The sequence below is a fragment of the Nelumbo nucifera genome, chromosome 1 (assembly GCF_055504915.1).
Source record: "Nelumbo nucifera cultivar China Antique chromosome 1, China Antique-T2T, whole genome shotgun sequence".
NCBI lineage: Eukaryota > Viridiplantae > Streptophyta > Magnoliopsida > Proteales > Nelumbonaceae > Nelumbo > Nelumbo nucifera.
In genome coordinates this window covers 49,875,001-49,887,345 of record NC_142649.1, presented here as the reverse complement: position 1 = coordinate 49,887,345, position 12,345 = coordinate 49,875,001, and the positions used below count along the sequence as shown (strand labels likewise).

Below are 12,345 nucleotides of genomic sequence, written 5' to 3'. Positions count from 1 at the left end.
CAATGAACCAAACCGACGGTTAGCCAAACTAGTCAATAAGTTAACCAACTGGTTTCGGTTTGGTTCCAGTTACCGATTTTCAAAAAACCGGTAGTACCGGTTCGGTTCCAAAAAGTGCCCCACGGTTCAATTAACCAAGAAATCAGACATTTTTATTTTTTGGGTCGGACCTAAGCCTAGCCCTTAGGTAGCCCGAACCCGTCCCAACTATATACACTCATACATATATAAATTTTGCATACAAATTTACATATATATATATATATATATATATACACACACTAGTGGGGACCCGTGTGATGCACGGGCTTTGTTAAGTGAAAGTTGTACAACAGAAATACATAGTATATAATTGTTTTATATTTTAACTTTTTAATAACCAATTCGGTCGAACTCGACTTGAGTTGGTCGGTCTTCTAGTATTTTTGGTCGGCTTTCGTTTATCAATTTTCCAACTTGACCAAGTTAGGTCAGTTTCGATTTGGCCATTTGTAAATTGATCAAAACAGAACCAACCTGACCATAGATATATATTAATATTTTATATTTTAAATATAATTTTTTAATATGAGAAAGTGGAAAAATTATCATATTTATTGATCTAAAATATTTTATATCATAAATTTAATTCTTTAACTTATTTTTTAATAATACCACTATAATTTATTAAATTTAAATTTAACTTTTAAGTTTAAATCTTTTGAACAAACAAACCAAACCGAAAATAGGCCCAAACTGATAAAACCCGAGTTGGCAGGTTTTTACTAATGGTCAACCAGGTCGATTTGGTTGGCAAAACAGCTTGCCATCGAACTAAACCAATCATTGAACACTCCTAATTTAAACTAAATTAATAATATAATCTCTAATAAATAAGAATAGTTTAATCTCCAATAATTATTGAAAATTTATAGCAAAAATACACAATTATTGAAAATAAATGTATAATGGAAATACAATAGATATCTAATAAAAATACAATAAATATTGAAAATATATTAAATTAGTCAATAAATAGTTTAATCTCTAATAAATATTAATCAATAAATTATAAAAAATACATAATTACTAAAAATAAATTTATAACGAAAATACAATAAATAAATTTCAAAAGTTAAATTTTAATCTCCAATAATTATTGTAACTATTGACAATTTACTATTAAATAACAAAACAAAAATAGATTTATAAATAATTATCAAAACTATATTTATCAAAAAATACAATAAATAATTACTGAAAATAAAATGAATATTAGTTTTAGTATATATAAATATATAATGAATATAAAATATTATTGTACAATTATTACTAATAAATATTATTTTTTGGAATTTATTTTATATAATTATTAATTGAAATAAGTGAAATTAGTTATTTACAATATTATTTGGTTATTTAAATAATATTTTATTTAAAATTTTAAAATATTAATTATTTGTTGAATTTAATAATCTATAAAATTATAATTAGTACTATTATTACATAATTCATTATTAATTTTGTAAAAAATTAAATTATTATTAATATGAATATTCTGAAATCTTTTATAATTGTTTTTCTACTTTTAACTATTTAAAATTTAGTCATGTTTAATATTTATTTATTTAAATATTTAAATAATATGTAAAATATTTAAAATTTTTATTATTTGAATTTTATTTATTATAGTGTTATTATGTAATATTAAATATTTTGTTATATAATTATTTAGGTATTTTTAATATTTTTTATTTAAGATGTTTAGTTATTGAAATATTTAAGTAATATTTTATTTTTAATGTTAAATTTTTACTATTTGAATAACATTTAAATTGAATAATTCATAAAATTATAATTTATATTGTTACTATATAATTTCATGATGAATGTAAAAATATAGAATTATTAATAATATGAATATTATTAAATCTATTATAATTAATTTTTGTATTTTGGATAAATATTTTAAAGTTAGTATATAATTTTATTATAATATTTAAATAATTTTGAAAATTTCTTTAGATAGATGTAGATAAAAAGTGGGGGAGAGGTTAAATAGGAATTAGAGATAGTTTAGGAGGTAATCTCTCTACTAAATTAGAGATAATTTAAGAGATAAATAGGAGTTAAAGATAATTTAGGAGATAAATAGGGATTAGAGACAATTTAGGAGAAAGTGGGGAAAAGTGGTGCCACTTGGCTAAACATTAGAAAAGCAAATCCCTTTTTCTTTACGCTTGTTGGAAATAATTAAGCATATGTTATTTCATTATTGGTTTAATGGGTAATTATATGGAATTAAAAAATAAAAAATTCGAAAGAACAGGAAATTAAGAAAGTGGTTTGAAGCAAGGAGAGACATGGTGACGTGGACTGCCTTGCAATATATATGTTTAGAATGGGTTCATTGACCAACCCGAGCCCGGCCTGGGCCCAAGCCCAACCCGAGTGCATCAAATTACTATGCAGGTTGGGCTTGGCTTGGGAAGGTCAGCTTGACCTCGAGCTCGGTCCACACTCGGGCCTTAAGCCCAAATTTTAGTGCCAGGCTCGGGTTGGCCATAAACCCGGCCCAACCTGCCCAATTTACACCCCTAAATAATATCAATTCTTTTTTAAAGAAATTAGGGCGCTGATTTTTGCTCTGTGGTGCTTCCTTGTAAACTAGTGGCCCAATTCTCCCACTTCCCTACCCAAAATTCACTTCAATATTTATTACATTTTCAGTAAGATACAAAGAATAATACAACAACAATGCCAAAAGACAGCCAAAATAAACATAACCTGAAAGCATCACCATCTTCTCCTATATCATCTCTCTCTCTCTCTCTTAAGGGTGAGAATAAATTAAGTTATTCGCGAGCCAATTGAATTTGGTTTGCACATGATTCAACTTAGTCTAAATCAAGTTTCAAGCTGAGCTTGAACCCAATAAATAGGTTAGATTGCTAATTAAGTCGAATTCAAATAGTTTCGAAGCTTGGCTCATGAAGTTTGTGAGCCTAATCGAGTTTATATGTAGTATTTTACTATTTTTAATTTTTATACGTATAATAAAACTCATTTTGATATATATTTTTTAAATTTTTATATGAAGATTGGTTCATTACCAACAGTTGAAATCAGACCCCCCACAAGATAATTTCCCACAACATAGCTCATCCTCGCTATGTATTGGGAAAATCTCCTGATGATATCTCATCGCTTTTGATACTATCATCAAGAAATATTCCCAATACACGACAAAGATGTTTTGTGAGATGTTGTGGGGGGTTGATTTTAACTCCACTACCAAACTCGAGCCATGCCGAATTTGAACACTTGAGCTTTTGTGATAAGAACCCACTAGAGAACCTGCTTTAGGAACTCTTGAATCAATTTGTTATGCGCACCCAGAAGCTAGAAAACAAGTTGTAGTTGATCATATTAGAACCTTAAGGAAACTAAGTCCTTAAAGAATCCAATCTTGAAGACGCCACAAAGGTTGGTCACTCCCTTGATAAGTCAAGATATTGTATTCTACCAACAACACAAGAAGACAAAGCTAAGCTTGCTGAAAATACCTCTATATTATTGATGATATCTCATTTTACATAGTTGTAGCCTTTATATAGGCATGTAAACATCATTATCTTATAAGAAAAACACCTAACTAATGAGGATCCCTTTAATTTAGGAAAACAAATCTGCCTTGATATAGGAATTCTTCTAAAAGACTACAACTATTGACAACTAAGCATAGAAAAGTCAAAGTAAAACAAAACAAGACAAAAAACAAGCCCATCAATACATCTTAGCATGCGGATTGGGCCTTTTCTTATCATGTCCATGTGCGGTCTTATGTCATGGATTCCAAGCTTTGTTCTTCAAGATCTAAGCCTTGCACATAAAGATAGGTGATTATCCTTGGTGAAGCTTTGGAAACTTCTAGAACAGTCTTAGAATCTTCTAGAACAACCTCTTTGTCATGCATTTCCATGATTAAGCCTTGTAAAGCCTCTTTCATCCTCTTTGTCCTTGCCCTAGTCATTAGACCACCGATTCCTTGCAAAGGATCTTGAGAATATTTGAGAATATTCGCTTGAGCCATTTGGCCAGTACCTCGATCTCCATTATTCCCTCCCTCCTCGAAAGGATTCGTCCTCGAATCACCTGAATAATGAGATTTTTTTGTGCTTACACACTGGCTCTGGTATATGGAACATGTCCTTTCATAGTTATGGACATGGCCATAGAAAGCAATATCAACCTTATACTTTTGCCAAAGCTTCTGCAAGCTCTCTCTTCCCATTGGCTCTTCAAATGAGCCTTCCATGCCATAGTAAGACCCAGAGGAGTAACGAAGGACACGATGAGCTGCAAATATTAACCAAGGTTGTTTCTTCCTGTCTACTCATGCTAGGCAATGCTCGATAAAATGGTATTGTTCAGAGCCTTCCCTCCAGTCATGTTCACTGTTAGCTATATAGAAGTGAAACATACCATAATCCGTTGAATATCAGAATTTGGCCCTGTTCTCAGCAGGAACATAGAACATGGTCTCAGCTGGCATGCCACATTCTCCACCATAATCTGTAGTGTCATAGAAGGATCCTATTCCAGGCCAGTCACGTTCATGATTGCCACTCCCAACCATATAAGGCATAGTTGATGCAATGGGTTCGATCTATGATGTGAACTGATCCCACTGTGATATATATCCATTTGAATATGACATATCTCCAATATGGAAAACTATGTCAATGTTGTTCAAGTCCTTGATAAGCTGGTCTGTGGTATTAAGCGAGTCTGGCTGGTAATAGTTATATTCATTAGAACCATCACGCTCTGCCTTTCCCATGTCTCCAAATATGATGATTTGCTGTAATGAATTATGCCTAGGGTAAGGGGATGACTTGAAAGAATGAATCTTGCTCCAAATGTATGAGCCATTAAATAATCGGTGACCAAGCTTGTAAGTATACACTGAATTAGGCCATAAATCTCTAAGGAAACTTGTATGTATAAAACTAGGATCACGCCAACCAATTGTCCGTGTTGGTGCACCACACATGCTGTTCCGCTGAAATGTCAATGTCCCAACTGAAATGTCAAGAGTTTCATGATTTGGTATGGCGGAACCAGGTATAAAGTCTATTTGATGCTCAATACCTCTTAAGAGAGGTAATCCATGGGGAATCTCCTTAGGAAATAGGTCTTCAAACTCCTGCAATAAAGACACAACAACACTAGGCAAAAAGGGGTTAAGGTCATTAGTAGGAAAGTAAACATCCTTGTACATAAGTACAAGTAGTTGCTGCCTTGTAATCATGTCACTCTTAACCTCATTCACTCATTCCCTTGCTTTTCTTTCATTTTTGTACACTTTTCTCCCCAATTTTCCTCTCAGCCTCACTATTTCCACTTGCACCTTTCCTCTCAGTCTCACTTGCTCTCTTTGCTTTTGCTTGTTCACTTTCTTTCATTTTCTTTTCCTCTCGCTCACACTTTTGTTCTTCTCTCATTTTGCACTATCTTGCTATCCTAATATGATCTTCATAAGCTTACAAAGGTTTGAGAGGGGTTAGTACAACAATTCGGTTATTCATTACAAAAGAATAACGATTTTTATACCCATCATGTGTAACCTTCCTATCAAACTGCCATGGTCGGTCAACCAATATATGACCAGTTTGCATTGGTGCCACATCACATAAAACCTCATCCTCATACTTTCCAATTGAAAAGGAAATCAGAACTTGCTTGGTTACCCTCACTTCTCCACATTCATTCAGCCATTGCAATTTATACGGTTTAAGATGCTTTATGGTATGCAAATTCAGCTTATCTACCAACAATGTACTAGCAACATTAGTACAACTTCCACTATCAATAATCATAGTACATACATTATCCTTCACATGACATATTGTGTGAAAAATATGCTCACGTTGCTCCTCATCACCATCATCCTTAGGCTGTATACTTAGGGCTCTCCTTGTAATAAGCAAATCACCATGAACGGGTTCTGCAACTTATACATCAGAACAGTCCACCAATAGTGGCATCTCATCCTCACTTGAGCTAGCACTTTCTATTTCTTTATTTTCCAACACAATCATAACTCTTTTGTTTGGGCATTGAGAAGCAATATGCTTGAATCCTTGGCACCTAAAACACTTAACATCACGTGACTTAGAAGATGTTTTAGTTTCGGTTTTACTCTTATGAACATCAACTGAATCCTTTTGCTTTGCTTCCTCTTTTGTTTTTGAGGTAGCTTTGTTGTCATTTCAATTAGATTTCCATGAAGAACCAGATCTGAACCCTTTTGATTTGATTTGCTTCTCCACTTTAATGGCTTTGTGCAATAGCTCCTCCATCTCCACATAGTGTTGTAAATCCACCACATCAGCAATCTCCTTGTTCAAGCCGCCAATAAATCTAGCCATTGTTGCTTCTCGGTCCTCCTCTATGTTTGCTCTAATCATGGCTATCTTCATCTCTTTGTAATAGTCCATGGAACCTTGAACCAGCCCTTGCAACTTTCTATGCAAATCTCTATAATAATGGATAGGTATAAATCTCTTGTGCATTACCAATTTCATCTCTTCCCATGACCGAATTGGCCTCTCTCCATTCCTACGCCTATTGATCACCAATTGATCATACCATATGCTTGCATAATCTGTGAACTCCACGACTGCTAGTTTTACTTTCTTCTCCTCGGAGTAATCATGGCAATCAAATACGTGCTCAACCTTTGTTTCCCACTCCAAGTATAGTTCGGGATCATTCTTTCCTTGAAAGGTCGGAATATTCATCTTTATGCTGCCAAAATTGCTATCTCTTTTGGAAACAACCTTCTTGCCTCGTTTAGAACTTGATTCCTCCAAATCCAAATCATCTTCCTCTTCTTCCTCAAACACACATCTTCTAGTGGACTTAGAAATAGATGGGGATTGCAAATCATCCAACCTCGCATTCAACTTTCTAAATTGTTTATTAACAGTCCTTATGAATAATTTTATGTCAACCTCTTGTGGTTCTCCTTCAATACTCATGTTTATAACCTGCAAAAACTCGCTGGAAATAAAAGAAATTTTGTTCCTCACCTCTCTTTGCCTTTTTTTTTTTCCCACTCAAACTAGCCCCCTTTATGTTCTTAACAGAATCAAGATCAACAAATCTCAAGGAGCAATTGGTTAGATGGTGGCAAATCTCAAAATCATAACTTTAAAAACTTAGTTAAGGCTTATGGTAGAAATAAGGAAGGAAAAAAATCAATTATAGGAGCCAAGAAAATAAGAAAACTTCAAAAGGAAGCAAAAGACATGCAAAAGAAATCACTAGAATACACAAAACAACATTGCACAATGGAGCACGAAATTAAATTAATTTAGACACAAGAATCCTTATTTGATAAGGATTAGTACTAATTAATATAGTAAGACAACTGTTTAAGGAAAAGAAATCCCAGCTCAAAAAGGATTATACAGCTGGCTCTTGAATTAGTCAACTAGTCAAACCCAAAAAGGAAAGGAGAACTCATATGGCTTATAGGAATATGATATTGCAATTCAAGAAATCCCATTCATGTTGGGAAAATGATTAAAAATCAGATCTGCAATCTAACTCCTCCTCCTTTTTTTCGAATTGGATGTTATTTCCTGTCTTTCTTTTTTTTTTTTTGCCAAACTAAACACACAAAATAGAAATGAATCTATTCAAAAACACAAAGAAGCCGAATGGAGGAATTCAAAGAAACTATGCAAAGACAACACAAGAAACGCGGAAAAACACAAAACAAGGATAAACAAAGGATAAGTAACCTGTTTCTAGAGTCAAGGCTCTGATACCAATTGATAAGAACCCACTAGACGACCTGCTCTAGGAACTCTTGAATCAATTTGTTATGCGCACCCAGAAGCTAGAAAACAAGTTGTAGTTGATCATATTAAAACCTTAAGAAAATTAAGTCCTTAAAGAATCCAATCTTGAATACCCCACAAAGGTTGATCACTCCCTCGATAAGTCAAGATATTGTATTCTACCAACAACACAAGAAGGCAAAACTAAGCTTGCTGAAAATACCTCTATATTATTGATGATATCTCGTTTTACATAGTTGTAGCCTTTATATAGGCATGTAAACATCATTATCTTATAAGAAAAACACCTAACTAATGAGGATCCCTTTAATTCAGGAAAACAAATCTGCCTTGATATAGGAATCTTTCTAAAAGACTACAACTAATGACAACTAAGCATAGAAAAGTCAAAGTAAAACAAAACAAGACAAAAAACAAACCCATCAATACATCTTAGCATGCGGATTGAGCATTTTCTTATCATGTCCATGCGCCAAGCCCATCAATACATCTTAGCATGCGGATTGGGCCTTTTCTTATCATGTCCATGCGCCTTAGTCTTATGTCATGGATTCCAAGCTTTGTTCTTCAAGATCTAAGCCTTGCACATAAAGATAGGTGATTATCTTTGGTGAAGCTTTGGAAACTTCTAGAACAGTCATAGAATCTCTAAAATAGCTTCTTTGTCATGCATTTCCATGATTAAGCTTTGTAAAGCCTCTTTCATCCTCTTTGTCCTTGCCCTAGTCATTGAACCACCAATTCCTTGCAAAGGATCTTGAGAATATTTGGGAATATTAGCTTGAGCCATTTGGCCACTACCTCGATCTCCATTATTTTGAGTTTATTCAAATTCAAGCTATCATATTTATCTCAAATCAAACTCGAGCCTGAACTCAGTCTTATACATTTTGGCTCATAATTACCCCTATTTTTAATCAAATTTCATAATTATTTAGGGGGTCCAACTTAGGTGGAATTGAGTTTGGAATTTGTCAAGTTTTCAGTGGGCCCTAATCTTAACCCAAGTTTGGTATAATTGAAATTCTTCAAACCGGGCAACCCAACTTACTACCCTAATTCCAAGGTTAAACTGAAACCATAGGGCTTGGGATCTACAACAAATAACTCATGTACAATGAGTTACATAACGCAATTATGAGTAAACCAATGTTGACATGTTTGCACACAATTGTGTACACAACTTTTTGTAGTAGATCCGGAGGCAAACCAAAGACCTCTCTCCTACCTTTTGATCATATACCATGCATATATAGACATATAAAAATATAGAGAGACATGTTACTTGAAGGAAATTACATATACTTAGTTGACTTGGGAACATTCTTTTTCAAGCCTATGTTTAAAGAGAAACCATAGGTTTCACTACCCATACTAGAACTGAACATAGGTAGTAAATTAGAGCCATTAAGAAAAGAAAAACTAATTGCAAAATGGCAAATCAATTGTTCAATAGACAATAATCTCTTCTATCATAAACTTTTTCTTGAGATGAAGAATTCTCTCATCTGTCAAGCTGCTCCAAGGGTTGCTTGAAATGTTTATCTATGTTGGATATAGATTTTTCTTCTGATGTGGGCAGGAGTGGAGCCAGAAATTTTTTATGAGAAAGGCCAAAACTTATGAATACATCATACGAGGGCCAACCATTGGTGGAAAGTAAGGGGAGGGAGGAAATTTACATGAAAAATTGTATTAAGTGTGTGGATTTCTGGACCATAGAGGGGGGTGGGGCATGAGGTCCCCCTAGCTCCGCCCCTAGATGTGAGATCCGCATACAATAACTATTGTAATAGTAATTGCAATAAATTATTGTTAAATTACTAAAAATTACCACAATTTATGTAAACTATCATATTGTATGTAAATTGTCATTTTTTTTTGAAATTTAACACAATTTATGAAAATTACCATAATTTATGTAAATTATATAAGTTACTGAAAATTGCCATAATTAATGTAAACTACCAAAAAAAATTCATAATTTGTGTAAAATATGTAATTTACTGAAAATTACAATAATTAATGTAATCTACTAAAAATTACCATAATTTATGTAAATTACTAAAAATTACAATAGTTAATGTAGATTACTAAAAGTTGCCAGAATTTATGTAAAATATATAATTGACTAAAAAAATACTATAATTAATGAAATTTACAGAATAGTACCATAATTTATGTAAATTATTAAAAATTACCATAATTAATGTAAATTACTGAAAATTACAAAAATTATAAATTATCATAGTTTGTGTAACTTAATAGTAATTATTGCAATTTACTTAGTAAAGTGAATTTTAATTGCTGGTTTTATACATCATATAGGCAAATCATTATCTGTTTTATACAAGTAAGTCATTTTTTCTTTAAAATTTAATTTATTCATCCCATTTTGCTTCAATATATGATCAAATATTATGTCATTTGATGTTTGATTGATACTTAATTGTTATTGGTATATCTTACTATCCATTCATTGTAACTTTTCCTCTCATGTTATTTATCTTTGTCATGCTTTTTATTACTATTATTGAACAGAAATTTGCACATATTATTATTAATTAGTTAATTGACAAGAATTACCACCTGAAATTAGAAAATTTTAAGTTGTTACTAGAAATATCCATATGTCCCAAATTACTAATAATTAATTAACAAAATTTACCAGAAATTCTGTTAATTAATTAAAAGCATTCTTCAGTATCAAATTAATTAAGTCATTTTTATTTACTTCAATAAAAATAAATCTAACTATATATGAAAAAGGAAGAGTGGATCCACTTGAAATTACTTCTGAGAACATGGGTACATTGGGATTTGGGACCTAGTTAATTATAAAAAATCTTAATCTGAGGGTAAAATTATTTAGTGTCATAGTAATGAATTCACTTTAATTTTTGAAAATTACTATAATTTATGTAAATCGTCATAATATATGTAATTTACCGTAATTATCTAAATTATTGAAAATTACCATATCAACACATCAAAAAAGATTAAAGAGTTAAACATACCCTGAATTTTCATAAATTAACTTAAACATACCCTAAGTTTTTAAAAAAGACTTAAAGATACCTTGTGGGCTAACCCCACTGGACTTAAACATATCCTCCATCAATGAAATATCAATGTGAACTCATTTAAAATTTTTAAAATCCTATTTTCCCTTTCTGAAATTAAGTTCCAATTCCTAGCAAATGGAAACAAAGAGGTTATTTAGGTTGATGCTCTACACTATGGCATCACCAACAAGTTTTCCAGAAACAAATGAGTTCACCCAAAAAGAGAACCACCCTTTGAGCACTTGAAACCAAGTGATTGGATGCATGACTTCTAATATTTGAATGCTTTTAAGAAATCTTATTGGTTCAAGGGCATGCTGCTTCTGTTTATAGACATGAGTATGTCTCACATAACTGTGTGTGTGTGTGTGTGTGAGAGAGAGAGAGAGAGAATAGGCCCACCACCCACATGAGTTTGAAAAATTCATAGTATGTTTCAAAAATTTGAAAGACATTGAAGGGCAAAGAATTCACAAGGTATCTTTTAGTCTTTTTGAAAAATTTAGGGTACATTTAAGTCAATTTATGAAAACATATGGTATATTTAAGTCTTTTACCCCATTAAAAAAATTGCACATACCAATAGTTCTTTTGCTTGAATTTTGCATAAAATTCTACTATTTTTTCCCTCAATAAAAGATGTAAGGATTTTCCATTCAATCCTTATTTCATGATATTAGATATTAGACTTTCCCATCCATCATATGGAACCTCCCTAGTACAAGTATCTTATCATTGATGGGATTGATTTTAGGTGTGCAATTGTATTTTTCTTCTTCTTGGTAAGAAAATTTCATTATTCAACAAAAGACAAAAACAAACGAAAACAAAGAAAGAAAAATGGAAATAAAACAAGACTAAAAGCCAGAATAAGTATCAAAACAAAGCTTAGCTCGAGCTTAAACTGAGCCAAACCTAACCAAATATCTAGCTATTCGAGCTCGGCTTGCCAATAAACCTTGAGCTCAAGTTCAATTTGAGGTAGAGACTTGAACTCGCATTTGGCTTGAGTCAAAAGCTCGTAAGTTCGAGCTTGGCTCAACTTGAACTCGACTTGAACTTGACTGTGAGCCAAACATTTATAAAAATAAAAAATTATACATATAAAAAAATTATCTTTTATTTGACATATAAAAAATTAAGAATTATAAAAGCTTGTTATTATTATATATAATAAAAGTATTATATATATAACATTTATATATTATTTTTTATCTATATAATATTTTTATATTTATTATTTCCTATATGTATGTATATATGTAAAAGCTCAATTGGGCTCGCAAACCTCACAAGCCAAGCTTTATTGGGCTTGAGCTCAGCTCAATTAGCAAATGAGCCTATATATTGGGGTCGAGATCAGCTTGAAGCTTGGTTTAGACTAAGCCGAATCGAGCTTTTTACGAGTTGAGCTTGAATAGCTCATG

General features: G+C 32.0%; 2 pseudogenes across 1 annotated transcript in view; both read right to left on the bottom strand.

Moving 5' to 3' along the window:
• Positions 1-3,820: 3,820 nt before the first annotated feature.
• On the bottom strand, positions 3,821-5,447 carry LOC104587526 (putative inactive purple acid phosphatase 27 pseudogene; annotated as a pseudogene).
• An 807-nt stretch (positions 5,448-6,254) lies between these two features.
• LOC148803238 (protein Ycf2 pseudogene) overlaps positions 6,255-12,345 on the bottom strand; it is a 13,431-nt pseudogene continuing 7,340 nt past the window's right edge. Inside the window, exon 2 of the transcript XR_016080392.1 lies at positions 6,255-7,034. The product of XR_016080392.1 is annotated as a protein Ycf2 pseudogene (transcript). The remainder of the gene's footprint in view (positions 7,035-12,345) is intronic.